Raw genomic sequence first — 13880 nt, 5'->3', positions numbered from 1 at the left:
TCATTCTTTTATCCCCAGGGAAGAATTCTCTGATTTTTTTGTGTGAGTTTGAGATCTTTAACCAAATTGTTTTTCAGCACTTTACTGAGGTATGATCGACATACAAAAAGCTGTCTGTACTTAATGCACACAACTTAATGAGTTTGGAGATAAGTATACATTTGTGAAACCATGACCACAATCAGTACTATAAACGTACCTGGCACCACAAGATGTTTCCTCTAACCTCTCTCTTTTTTTAAATTTTTAGTTTTTTGTGTGATAAGAGCACTTAAGACCTATCCTATCGGCAGATTTTTAGGTATACAATACAATATTGTTAATGATAGGCACTATGATGCACAGTGCATCTCTGGGACTTATTCCTCATGCATGACTGAAATTGCATGCCCTTTCTCCCTACTCTGCGGAGCCAGGCTAAGTGCTGAGTCACCAGTCCAACTTCCCCAGAGCAGTACGCAGACATGCCAGGATAATGGCTGTAAGCTTCATTATTCTCCTTCCCTGCTGAAAGAGCAGTCCGGGGTTATGTGCCTTCTCCCAATCCTGCAGAGCCAAGCCAGCTTCTGGGTTCCTGTGCTGTTTGTAGGGCATGCATGAACGCGGGGCAATGGGGCGCCATCTGCAGGGGCGGACCCAGGCCGGCTGCTGGGGTCCACCAGTGGGCCAGCTGATTGGCAGGGTCCATGGGACAGTTTTGGAGATCCACGTGTCAGTTGCTGTGAGCCCCAGCCCCTTTTCTTTGTCCTTAGCTGCCCCTCAGTGAGGCAGAAAGGCAAATACCCTAAGCATTCTGGGGAACAGGAGCAAGTCTCTCAGGCCTGTTTGTAAAGGCTGGGGAAGCCGGACACTCATTTCACTTTCGGTGTCTCCTGTGGCAGGAACAACAGACTGAGGGAGTCTCTCTAAGCCCTGAGCTGTGCCAGCCTGGGGAGGAGGTGATGTAAGTAAAGTCAAACTGTTCTCACCCTTAGCAATGTGGCTCTTCTCAGATTTTGTGCTCCTCTGGGGTGCTAAGACCTCTCAACGAGACCCTGGAACTCTCGTAAAAGTGTATTTGTCCACGAATGGCTGTTAAATCGGTATTCCTGTGGGAGGGCAAGGGCTGGGCCCTCTTATTCCACCATCTAGCTGATATGACTCTAATACATCTTTTTTCAATGTGTCTTGTCTGATCACAAAAATAAATACATGCTTATTATGTGGAATTCAAACATTCCACAAACAAAAATCCCCTATAATCCCCAAGATAACTACCACAAATGGTTCCCTATTAAAGAACAACTTTTTTACCAGAATGAAATATTTTTTAGAATTTTTTTTTTTTTTTTTTTGCTTAAGAATATCTCTTAAGGGGTCTGTGGCTGGCTCAGTCGGTGAAACCTTCAACTCTTGATCTCAGAGTTGTGGGTTCCAGCCCCACACTGAGTGTGGAGATTACTTAAAATTTTTCTTAAAACTTTTTTTTTTAAGATTTTATTTATTTTAGAGAGAGAGTGTGTGTGTGAGCAGGGGAAGAGCAGAGGGAGAGGAGAGGGAGACAATTTCCAGCAGACTCCCTGCTAAGCACAGAGCCTGACACAAGGCTCAATTCCTAGACTCTGAGAGATCATGACTTGAGTCAGTCACTTAACCGACTGAGCCACCCAGGCACCCCAAAATTTTAAAAAATCTTTTAAAAAAGAATATATCTTAAGCAACTCTCCAGTGTTAGAACATATAGTTGTGCTACATTTTTTTTGCTTTTGATTAATTTTTATCAGTTTTATCTACAAATAGTTCAAAGTCAAATAGTGCTTTAAAATGCATATAACAAGGGAGCTCCTGGGTGACTCAGTCAGTTAAGCGTCTGCCTTCAGCTTGGGTCATGATCCCAGAGTCCTGGGATGAGCCCTGCATGGGGCTCCCTGCTCAGTGGGGAGTCTGCTTCTCTCTCCCCCTCTGCCCCTCCTCCTTTGCCCCCCTGCTCGTGCACACTCTCTCTCTCAAATAAATAAATAAAATCTTTAAAAAAAAATAAAATGTATATAACAGCTAACTAGTCTCTTGTTTTATATTCGCCTCTCACATACTCCCCCTTCTACACACACACACACACCCACCCACACACACACACACACACACCCGTTATCTATTGACTTCTTACCTGTTTAGATTCATTCTTTCCCTGTTCCATCCTCCTAATATGGAGACATCTCAGTTTTGGCTGAATACATATTCAAATGCTTTCATCATTACGCCCCTGTAGAATGCTGTTGGTTACTGAGCCAAGAAGTGACTATGATTACATTTCCCCTCTTGTACAATTTTTAGTTTTTCTTGGAGTTAATTGCCTTATTTTCCTCTTTGCTTTATTTTCATTAAACATCTATATTCCCATGTCCTCCATTAGCTCTGTAAAAGCGATTTTCAATATCATTTTCCACCTAGTTAAATCTGTTAAATAATTTATCAGCTTTATGTTCTTCTAGAGGCAGCCCTACTGGAGCATCTGACCTCCTACTCCATCCTGAGCTGGTTATTTTCTATGCCTGATGCACAGCCATTGTCTTGGGAGCCCCTTTGCTATCATCTTTGACAAACTTTTTTACCTGTCTCCTCCGTGAGATACTCCAACTTTTGTATCCCACTATTTCCTTTATATATTTCCGAATTATTTAAATAGCTACAGTAATAGCGTATTGTTTTGTGATTTTAAACCAATAAAATTCTTCTTAAATCTTAAATCTATTTTTAAAGTTAAATGCAAAATTTTAAACAGGCCAGGACTGTTGGGGGGAGCCCATGTGCTGGAAACTATGTGTTAGAGACCAGCTCTTAAAACCTCAAGATTCAGTGTGAAGGGGTGGGCGAGCTTGAATAGGGAATAGACGAAATAGTGGCTGCAAACAATAGATGAGCTACACAAAATTCATCAAAGTTAAATTAATCTCACATACTGGCTATCAATTATATTATCAGCCAGTGGAATAGGACAGGACTGAGAAAATTTGATCAGGAAGAAGGAAGGACTTCTAGGAACAGAGTCGTGGAGGCATCAAGGAAAGAGAAGAAGGTTACTGCCATTCCATGCAAGATGGCGTCAAGCTCAGAGGAAATCTCTTTGGGTAGGTAAAAGAATGCTTTCCAAACCAAGGGGATCAATTAACAAAAAGAAGACTTCCTTCAAAAAGGGAGAAGGAAAAATCTGTGAGAAGGAAAAATCTGTGAAATCAGGGCATGTAGAGAAATGTTTTCAACATCTAGGATGCCAAAAACCAGCCAGAAAATTAAAGATCATGTCATGGAAGGGATGATAATCTATCTAGAGCAGTACGTCTACAAGAATCCACCCTGAGACTGGACAGCACTGGAGAGGATCACTACTAAAATGGGAACTAGACATATGTCCATGAATATCTAAGAAGTGAGTGAGAAAAAAACCTTATAAGAAAAACTAAGCTGACACTTCACTATAGGTCAGGTAATAAAATATAGAGTTCTTGATTTTTATATTTCCTTAAACCTTTTAAACAACCTCCATATTTATTCTCAGTGTCACACTCTCTTCTGTTGGCTTCTGTGATGCCACATCCTCCCGCATTTTCCTCCTTCTTTACCAGCGGCTTCTCAGTTTCCTTCTGAACCTCTTTCTCCTCTGCAGGACCCATAAAGACTGGAGCTAAGCTTCAAACCTGGGCCCCTTTCACTTCTCCATCTACATGTTCTTACATGATGTCAACCATTTCCATTGTCTTAATATGATTTATATGCTAATGGTTCCCAAATTTATATCTTTAGCTCTGGCCTGCTGGCTTACATCACTAACTGCCTACTTGGCATCTCCACTTAGATGTCTAACACACATATCAAATTTAGGATGTCAAAAAAGAAAAAAAAAAAACCAAACCTTTGGATTTCTTTCTCCAAGGCTCTTCTTCTACTACTCTTTCCCATATCAGTAAATGGCACCATTGTTAATGGGAAACCTCCTTTACAGGCCTGAAGACCACCCAACGCTCACTATATAATTAATCTTTTTTTTTTCCTTTCTGGTGGGAAACAAAAGGAATTAGCCAACTGTAAGTAATCTATTGTTATGAAGGTAAACACATTAAGACCTGGATGCCCCATTCCCAAGAGAGAAAATGCATTTTGCAGCCAGGGAAGAAAACATTCAATGCCTACAAAATTCCTACAAAGCAAAAACAAGAACCTTTCTTTGTCCAGAAAGTAAGCTTGTTCTTCAATGTTTTCATTGTAGAATGGAGGAAACTGCATCACTGTTAAACTACTTTGATTGAGGGAAGAAGACTGTGATTGGCTGTCCTGGGAATATGAAAGAGAAGTCCTCTCCCCTTTTAAGCAGCCCCTAGTCACACCCACTGGCAGTCCCAAACCTTTGGCATGACCTGCTAGACACCTACTTACATCTCCACTCCTTCCACAGCATCCCAGCCTCGTTTTCATTTCCCTCCTAGAAGAATGCAAACTCTGCCTCTGTGCCTTTGCATATTCAATTCCCTCTGTGATACGTTCTACACACACACGCACGTGCACAAACACACCCACACAAGCTAGCCAGTTCCTAGTCATCCTTCGGGACTCAGCTTCTGTATCATTTGTCCAGAGAAGCCTTCTCTGCCATATTCACCCTCACTATTCCCTCTAGTTCTCCAACCACTTATACAAATTGTAATTTAATAAGCATTTATGTAATTTTATGTTTGATATATCTAATATATCTCATTGCATTCTGAGTTCCAAGAGAATAGTGTCTGTTCCCCAGGACCTCACATGGTACCTAGTCTATCGAAGTAGACATTCAATAAATACTTGTCGAATAAATGAGCAAACAATAGGTCAGAAGTAATTTGGTAGATGGGGGTGGAGGAGGGAATTTAAAAACTAGAGGAAGGACCGGGGTACAGAATGAATGACATTAAGATTGTTAGAATACAACCAGTGTAGGTGAATGCTGGGAACACCAGAGGGGGTTCCTTGTATAAGGAGGGACAGCTCTACAGTGGAATCACACCAGGATGGCAAACCCCAAACTGTCTCATCACAATGGCCTCTGAAATCTGACATTCGAAATTACCCCTCTTCTTTACATTCCCCCTATGCTCACTGGGGTTTCCTCCCTCCTTCACTCATTTTAAGTCACCCAGACCCTTAGTCCCTATCTGAATAGCTTTCATTCCCTGTCCACAGATCAATGAAGTCATTATTAACACTCTCTGTGCTCTTTTCCTTAACTTTCCATATTGCCGAGCCAACATCCAATCCAAAGGATTGCCTATGCCCCATCCTGCAACATCCATGGGAAAAAGCCAGTGAACCATGCAGCACACCACAAACCCACACAATCTCTCTTTGGACCTTTGCTCCCTTCACTGATGCTTTTACACCCCCCAGCTAATCCAAACTCTCTCACCCTTCACATAGTCATATTTTCAGTAATTACCTATCCAGTGGTTCTCAACTCCTGACTGCTCGTTTGAACCACATGAGGAGCATGTAAACCCACCAATGTAGGACCCCACGTCCAGAGATACTGATCTAATTATTCTAGGCTGGGACTCAGGCAGCAATCTTTCTAAACTCCCTGGGTGACTCCAGTCTACTTACTGGAGGGAACGTTCTTTTGTGCATGTAGACTACATGGGGTAGTCTTTGAGAGGAGACTGATCTTCTTGGTGAGGTAATGTGTTGATCTTCAGGGACTTCAAGAGAACACTGATGGCATGCTTGTAGACTTGAGAGACTAAACGGAAGGTGAAGCTTCCCCACTCTTCCCCATTCCCATCCATAGGCCCCTGCCCACCTGCTGCCTCCCTCAGAGCCAGCACAATCACAGTCAGTGAATGGCTGAGAAAAGGGGTTTGGGAACCATGATGGACGTGCTGTGGGGGTGAGGAGTCAGTAATGAAGTGAGGAATGAAGAAAGTATTCCGTTGGCATACTTTCTCAAGTCCTAAACCAGAAATCACAAACTGGCAGCTGGAGACCAGGATCCTATCTACAGATATGTGGTCCCCCCCAATGCTTTAATTTTGTTGTTATTATTACCCTATGCTCACCACAAGTGTAGCTATCCTAGACAACGCTATTACAATACCACCGACTATATTCCTATGCTGTGCCTTTCATCCCCATGACTTATTCATTCCGTAACTGGAGGCCTGTATCTCCCACTCCCCTTCACCTTAATTTTTTATATAGTAACACGAAAAATTGAGACCATTTACCTCGAGACCCTGACTTCTCGCTTTTCTTTAAAAATGTTTTCCAGGGGCGCCTGGGTGGCTCAGTAGTTAAGCGTCTGCCTTCAGCTCAGGTCATGATCTCAGGGTCCTGGGATCGAGCCCCGTATCGGGCTCCCTGCTCAGCGGGAAGCCTGCTTCTCCCTCTCCCACTCCCCCGGCTTGTGTTCCCTCTCTCGCTGTGTCTCTCTATGTCAAATAGATAAATAAAATCTTAAAAAAAAAATGTTTTCCAGATCCCTGACCATACTGGGAGCACATTTCTACAGGGCAACAATATCTGGTGCTGAGGGACATTTGTCCTATTCTAAATGGGGCTCACACTCTACACTTCATCCCTGGCCTGGCCTGCCCACCTCACCAGCTTATTTGATCTGCCTGATATCTATAAATGTTTAAGCTTCCAACCTCTAGTTTAAGCCATGAAGCTTTGCCCCACTCCATATTGGTCCAAGAAGCAAATTAGCAAGTCAGGCAAAGTAACAATGCCTGACCTCCCTTCCTTACTCCCATCTACCCCCAAACCAATAGTTGGACCCTGTGTGGCTTTAGAATGTTTCTCTAAAGATTTTAGTAAAGAACCACTGAGCCTCCATCAGGTTCCAATGTATATGTTGATAGGAGGAAGATTGCCACAGATGGATGCAGAACAGAGAGAAAGTAACCCTGCTCCAGAGCCTCGAGGCATACATTTCATGCTAAATTTCACAGTGATGAGAATGAGCTGAGAAGTGACTTCTCAACTAGAGACAGAGGAAATCTGAACTCCTGATTTTCCTCTTCCCAGAGGTTACCTAAAGACACTTTCTGTGGGAAAGAAGGAAGGGGACATTGTCATTGACCTCTGACTGCCAGACCACTAAAATGAACGGCTTATGTCCCCAGCTTTCACCTCTTTATACCTAGTCACACCATTCTTCTGAAGTTTCCCTCTTAAAAACATCAATATTCTCTGGGACATTTGACATTACAGAGTCTTCTCCACCCTGAAAGTTTCCCCCTTTTTAGCTGTCAGTACATTGTGCCGTCCTAGCCCTCTCCCCTGTCTTTCTGGCTCCTTCTTACCTCTCCTTGGCTTCGCTTCTCTTAGGATTCTTGTCTCATAAATAGATTTGTTTTCCATGATTCTGCTGACTGGACACTTCCTGGATGTCCCACAGTCACCTTCAATTCTGCTTTTCTCTCTCCCTTTATTCATTTCCATAGACTACATATCATTAATACTCCTAGTGACTCAAAGAAAGGAGAAGCTCCCTACCAAAGCCCCTCTTGAGATCTGATAACAATCCAAATCATAGGGTGCGTTCACAGCAATTTAAGACAAAGGGGAAAGTAACTTAAGTTTTTAACTTCTTACAATAGAGATTTTCAAGAGAGGAAGCGTGTAGGACAGGAGCCTGCTTATGACAGAGGGCAGAACATGCAATTTGAAAAGACATAGTCAGAGTTACAGGTTTATATTTTGAAAACGAAATGCACCTCTTCAACAGCTAATCCTACAAATAATTGCATTTATTAAGCAGTTGTTATTTAGTTATTCATTAATTCGGTAAACATTTAACTGCTCCCTGAGTGCTAGGTACTAGGTGTTAACTTTTAACAAGATAGACAGAGCCTCGGTCCTCGGGAATCATGGGGATAACAGACACTAAACAAATATACGATAGATCTGGATGGGTAAACACAAATAAATACATGATTACCTCTGTGGTAAGTGCTATGAATGAGTCCTTCGGAGGTACTGGCAATGTCGTAGAACCCACCAGGCTCTAGGACCTCAGGGCCTTTATACTTGCTATTGTCTGTGCACACCTCTATCCCCAGGTCCTTGTGTGGCCAGCTTCTTCTCACCATTCATATCAAAGAGGCTTTCTCTGATTTTCCTGCCTAAAATTGCTCTCAGCCTCCCCACCCCCACTCATTCTGTCCTGTTACCCTTTGTTTTCACATAGCACAGATCACTATTAGAAAATACATTATTTATTTCTATACAGGATTCTTGCCTGGCTCCCCCACTAGAGTCTAATTTCAATGATGGTATGGATTTTGTCCTTTTTCTTCACTGTATTCTTAGCCCTCAGAATAGTGTGTGAGACGAGATAGATACTCTAAATTTTTGGTGAACTGATGAAGGAAAAATTATAGAATAACAAGGAGAAGCCTACCCAGATAGGGTGATCAAGGAAGGCTTCTCTGAGGTAGTGACTTTTTTGTTTTAATTTATAAATAATAACCTGCAACCAAAACTTCTTATCTGGTGTGGACACACACACACACACACACACACAGATCAGTTCTCAACCTAGAACATGCCCTGTCCTGAATCTCAGGATGACTTGTCAGGGTAGTGGGTTGGCATTCAACATCCATCCCATCTTCCTTCTATGTGCCTTTCTGTGCTATAGAAACAGAGCATCTAATAAACTATATGTCCTAGACTTCTATGAAGTTGGGCAGTGCCTTTCTGTTTTTCTTCACCAACTTTTTGTTGCACAGATATAGGTTTGAAGGAGGCAAATTTTCAGACTTAATCAGTGTTGACAATTCAGATATAGAACTGAGAGCTCAGAAATAGAATTCACAGGAATCAGTGACTTGACTATATATGGGAGATGAGGAAGAGACATATGACTATGATGAGTCAAATATATCAGTGATTGACTGAAATTCAAAAATGAAGAGAAGGAAGTTTGGAGAATAATAATAATATAATATAATAATAATAATAATTAATGCAGCCTTCAATGAATTTAAGCTGCCTGAAGGACATCCAAATTCTATTCATTGAACAGTCAGAAATAGAAGACTAGAGCAGGAGAGCCCATTTGGGGCTGGAGCTACAGATCTGGAAACCGCAAGCATTTGGGCGGCAGCTGAAGCCATGAGATTGGTGGGATCATCCAGGGAGTACCTGCACAGTGAGAAGAGAAAAGGACATGTAGGGAGCCCTGAGTAACTGAGAAGTCATCCCTGAGAAGGAAAAATCCAAGAGATAACAACAAAAGGAATTGACAGAGAGGTAAGAGAACCAGCAGATCTCAGAATCACAACAGTTCAAGATAAAAAAGGTTCACACAAAAGAGGTTCAAGAAAGTGGAAGTGATGACAAATTCTGCAGAAAACTTAAGTAAAAAGTTTGCTAAGCAGGAGATCATGCATGACCACACACTGAGAAATTTTAGCTTTGAATCTCATGTTATAAGACTGTAACACCACCACACTTCCTATTAGAGTCACATGCTATCCTCGGGTCACTATCCCCCAACTCCTTGAGCTAGTTCCTGGCTGACTTGTACACTCTTCAACACTACTCCTTTTGAACTTCTATCCATGCACATGGTCTTTCCATTAGCCTTGCTTTTCAGATCCCTGACCTCCTCTCCTCCAATGACCTTGTCTTCCACTCCTTTCACTCGATTAGCCTTTCACTTGCTCCATCCTGGTTTTCTCCTCTATCATTCTAGCTCCTCATTACTGCTCCTTGGCTTGGCTCCTCTTGTGATTCCTGTCCCATAACTTAATTTGTTTCTCTCAGTTCTGCTGATTAGACATCTCCTGTAGTCATACCCTAGTACCAAAACCTACAATCTTTCTGTAATCTTAGTTTCAAGCATCCTACTCTCTTTAATCCCACCTTCCATCTTTCCATTTCACTCCTTCTTTTGCCCTAACTCCAACAATCCCTTCACCTCCATGCCCCAACCAATAGTCCATTGATCCAACTACCTTTCACTGTCCCTCCTGACCCTCGTGGCATCACTTTCCTCCTTACTCAATTTAATGTCCATAGTAAGTCATTTTCACCACTCCCTCCCACATACCCTCAACTCTGTTGTTCCATTTTGAGTCATATTACCCGGCTAAAAACAACAACAACAAAAAAGTCAATACTGCTAATTCCAACTTGGGCTCGTTCATGCCTGAATTTGTACAACTAGCTGGAAAAAAAGGATACAACTATGCTATGATTAGTCTCACTTAAATTTATGATCCCTAACTTCAGTGCTACCAAGCAATTCTACTTTATTTCCCTTGTTCATTCTCTTACTCTCCTAAACAACTAGGAGGTGAGGGCAGAGAAATCATAGGGGGCACCACCTTCCAATACTTCTTCAACTGTCTTCACTCTCATCTTCCTTACTGAAAAAACAGAAGCTATCTGAAGAGTATTTCCACATGCTTCCATTATAACATCTAGCCACCCACCTTCGTTTGTATCCTACTCTGTCTTCTCTTCCTCTCTGTATCTTTCTTCATCTTCCTGTTACTATGGATGAATTTATTTAACTGTGTCAAGCGAGGGACAGTTCCTCTACTTAGGCACTAGAACCTATCTCCTCTCGCCTGCTCAAGGACATTGCTCCAGCACTTCTCCCCTTTTAAATTTGCTTTAACAAATTCCCTCTCTACTAGATCTTTCCCATCAGATTACAATCAGATTGCAGACATAATATTTCTCCCATCTAATAAACAAAACAAAACTCTCTTGATCCTACTTCTTTCCCTGGCTACTGCTCTATTTCTCCTTCTGTTCACAGAAAAATTCCTACTTTTCTCTTCCCACCCTCTTGACCCATTGAAATACTCAGTCCTCAAATTACATGAGCTATCAGTATTATTTGATTTGGTCAATCCTTTCTTCCTTCTTGAAACATTTCTTCAGTCATCTACCAGGATGCCACACTCTCCTGATTTTCTTCCCATCTCCTGGCCACTCCTCTGTCTCCCTCACTGGTTCATGCTCATCTTCTCTGCCTATTAACATTAGATTACTCCAAGGCTCAGCTCTTAGAACTCTTCTCTTTTCTGTGTACTCTCATTCTGTTGATGATCTCATCTATCCTCATAAGTTTAAATTCTACCCACAGGATAATGACTGCCAAAGGCATATCTCCAGTCCCTTTGACAACTAAACTCCATCTTTTATCCAGATGCTTCAAGACTTCTACATTTGAATGTCTTTTAATCACTATCTCATGTTTAATTGGTACAAACCCGATCTCCTAATCCTTCCCCCAGCCTGCTTTTCCCACAGTCCTCCCCAGCTCAGTAAACTGCAACTCCATCCTTCCGGTTTCTCAGGACAAAAATCTCTTGAGTCCTTATTTCTCAGACCCCACATCCCATCTGTCATCATATGTTATTGGTTCTCTCTTTAAAATAGATCCATAACAGCTACTTCACTGCAACTTCCCTGATCCAGATCACCATCACCTATCATCTAAATTACTGCAACAGCCTCCCCAACCAGACAGGCCTGCTTCCTGTCTTGCTCTTTTCAATCTACTCTCAACACAGAGTTACACTTTTAAAACTTCAGTCAGAATGTATCACTCCTCTGCTCAAACCTCTCCAACAGCTTTTCAGTTCACTCACAGTACAAGTTAGGGTCATTAAGATGGCCCAAAAGGCCTGACATGACTTGATCCTCCTCTCCTCCATTACTTCTCTGACCTCAATTCCTACTAAATTTTCCCCTCACTCTCAGTTCCAGCCACATTGGCTTTCTGACCGTTCTTGAAACATGCCAAACATTCCTACCCCAGGCCTTGACACTTGGCTATTTTCACTCTCTGGAATTATTTTCTTCCAGATATTTACATGGCTCACTTTCTCACCTCCTTCTGGTTTTGCTCAGATGTCATTTTCTGGAGAAAAAGATTTGGGAATCATTTGCATCTGGGTGACAGCTGAAGCCATGGTATTGATAAGGACACCCAAGGAGTGTGTCTATAGTAAAAAGAGAAGATGGTCACCTACAGAGTCCTGAATAATACCATGGTGGAAGAGAATCCCAACAGAAGAACAAAAAAAAAATCAATAGAGAGTTAGAAAAAAACAGAAAATCCTAGTGTCACAAAATTCAAGGAAAGGGAGTGACACAGGAAATAAGAAGCACATAGAAAAATTCTGCAGAAAACTTAAGTAATATGTAAGTGTGGTGAGTAGGAAGTCATCAGAAACCTCAGAAAGGACATTTTCCTTGACATGATGGGTTGAAGCTACTGAGCAAGGGGTTGAGAAATATCTGGAAAATATTTCAGAGACTGAAATTGGAGAGATTATTATTTTGAGAAGCTTGGTTCAGTAGAGAAAGCAATTAGATGTTAGCTAGGGGGTAAATGGAGGTACATGAGAAGGAAGGTTTTGTTCCTTTGGGGGAAAAAAGCTTGAGTTTGTTTATAGACTAAAAGGAGGTAAAAGGGAGAAGTGAAAGATCCAGTAGAGGATCACTGATACAGCAAAGTCCTGCAAAGAGGATTCAATAGCATCCAACAAATATTTATGGTGGACCCACTACCAAATGATGCCAAGTGTTGAGATACAATGAATGAAATAAACATATTGTAGCATAATGGATGTGGGCAAGGTTAAAACCACAATCACAGATTCTGATTTTAAAGCCAAAAGGAATAAAAGAAGGAGGAAAGGATTGGTTACAGGAAATTGAGGGACTTCATATTTTTATGGCCTCTATTTTCTCAGCAAGCCAGGGACTGCAATTTGTTGACAGTGAAGGGAATATGAGAATGGGGCATAAAGAAGGTATTTCAAGTTGAAGATTTGCAATAATAATTAAAGGGAATAGGAGAGAAAGCTAATAAAACTAAAATGAAAAATAACTATCAAATGGCTCTGGGATACCTGGGTGGCTCAGTCGGTTGGGCGTCTGCCTTCGGCTCAGGTCATGATCCCAGGATTGAGCCCCGCATTGGTCTCCCTGCTCAAAGGGGAACCTGCTTCTCCCTCTGCCTCTGCCCCTCCCCCTTCTTTTGTGCTCTCTCTCTCAAAATAAATAAATAAAATCTTTAAAAAACAAAACAGCTCTGAATGCCTACAGGATATTAAATGCCATTAATTTGTAGAGGCTCCATTCTCTGCAATTATGTGATTTTTATCCACTAACCTTCAACACTCAGGTACAGAATGGTTTGTAGAACTCGCAGATGGTTGGTGGCTTACAGAGCAGGGACAGAGGTCACGTGTAGTGGTAGGATCCTGAAAACAATTAGCTTGGGTTTGTCTACTTCCAACCTGTCTTTCCTTTACTTGCCTCTAATAGAGAGACAGTAAAAGCTAAACACTTAATTCCCCAGCTCCCCTGTAGCTAGGGGAAGCCACGCATCCATGAGACATAAGCATAAGTCTACAAATGATGCCCTTCTGTTTCTCCTTTCTAGTGTCTACAGCACAAGAGTGAGGCCTGGCGAAGCAGCAGCCACTTGGTGACCTTGAGGCCACAAGTAGGTGGATAAAGTCAGCACAGTAAGGACATCAGAGCAGAAAGGGAGAAAGAAAGGGAGAAAGTCATGAATGTGTTCATGCATTCCTGACTGTGTTCAGTGCTGTTGTTATCAGCTCTGGACTGCCTTGCCTCAGGCTTCTTATTATGTGGAATAAATAAACCCTTACTTATGCAGGACATGGTTTTTGTGTTTTCTGGTGGTTTGCAACCAAATGTGTTCATATCTGAAACAGAGGTCTAGGTTATGTAAATATGTTAGTCAAGATGCTTTTGGTTGTAAAAAACAAAAATATTAGGTAAATGTAGAAGCTTCTTTTGTATCCCAGGGGTGGGATACAAAACAGACCCAGCTACATTGTAGTTTTGATTTGACAGAGCTTCTGCTTCAA

Source organism: Neomonachus schauinslandi, chromosome 6 (assembly GCF_002201575.2).
Source record: "Neomonachus schauinslandi chromosome 6, ASM220157v2, whole genome shotgun sequence".
Classification (NCBI taxonomy): Eukaryota; Metazoa; Chordata; class Mammalia; order Carnivora; family Phocidae; genus Neomonachus; species Neomonachus schauinslandi.
The sequence above is the reverse complement of the archived record's forward strand: the minus strand, read 5'-3'. Positions refer to the sequence as shown.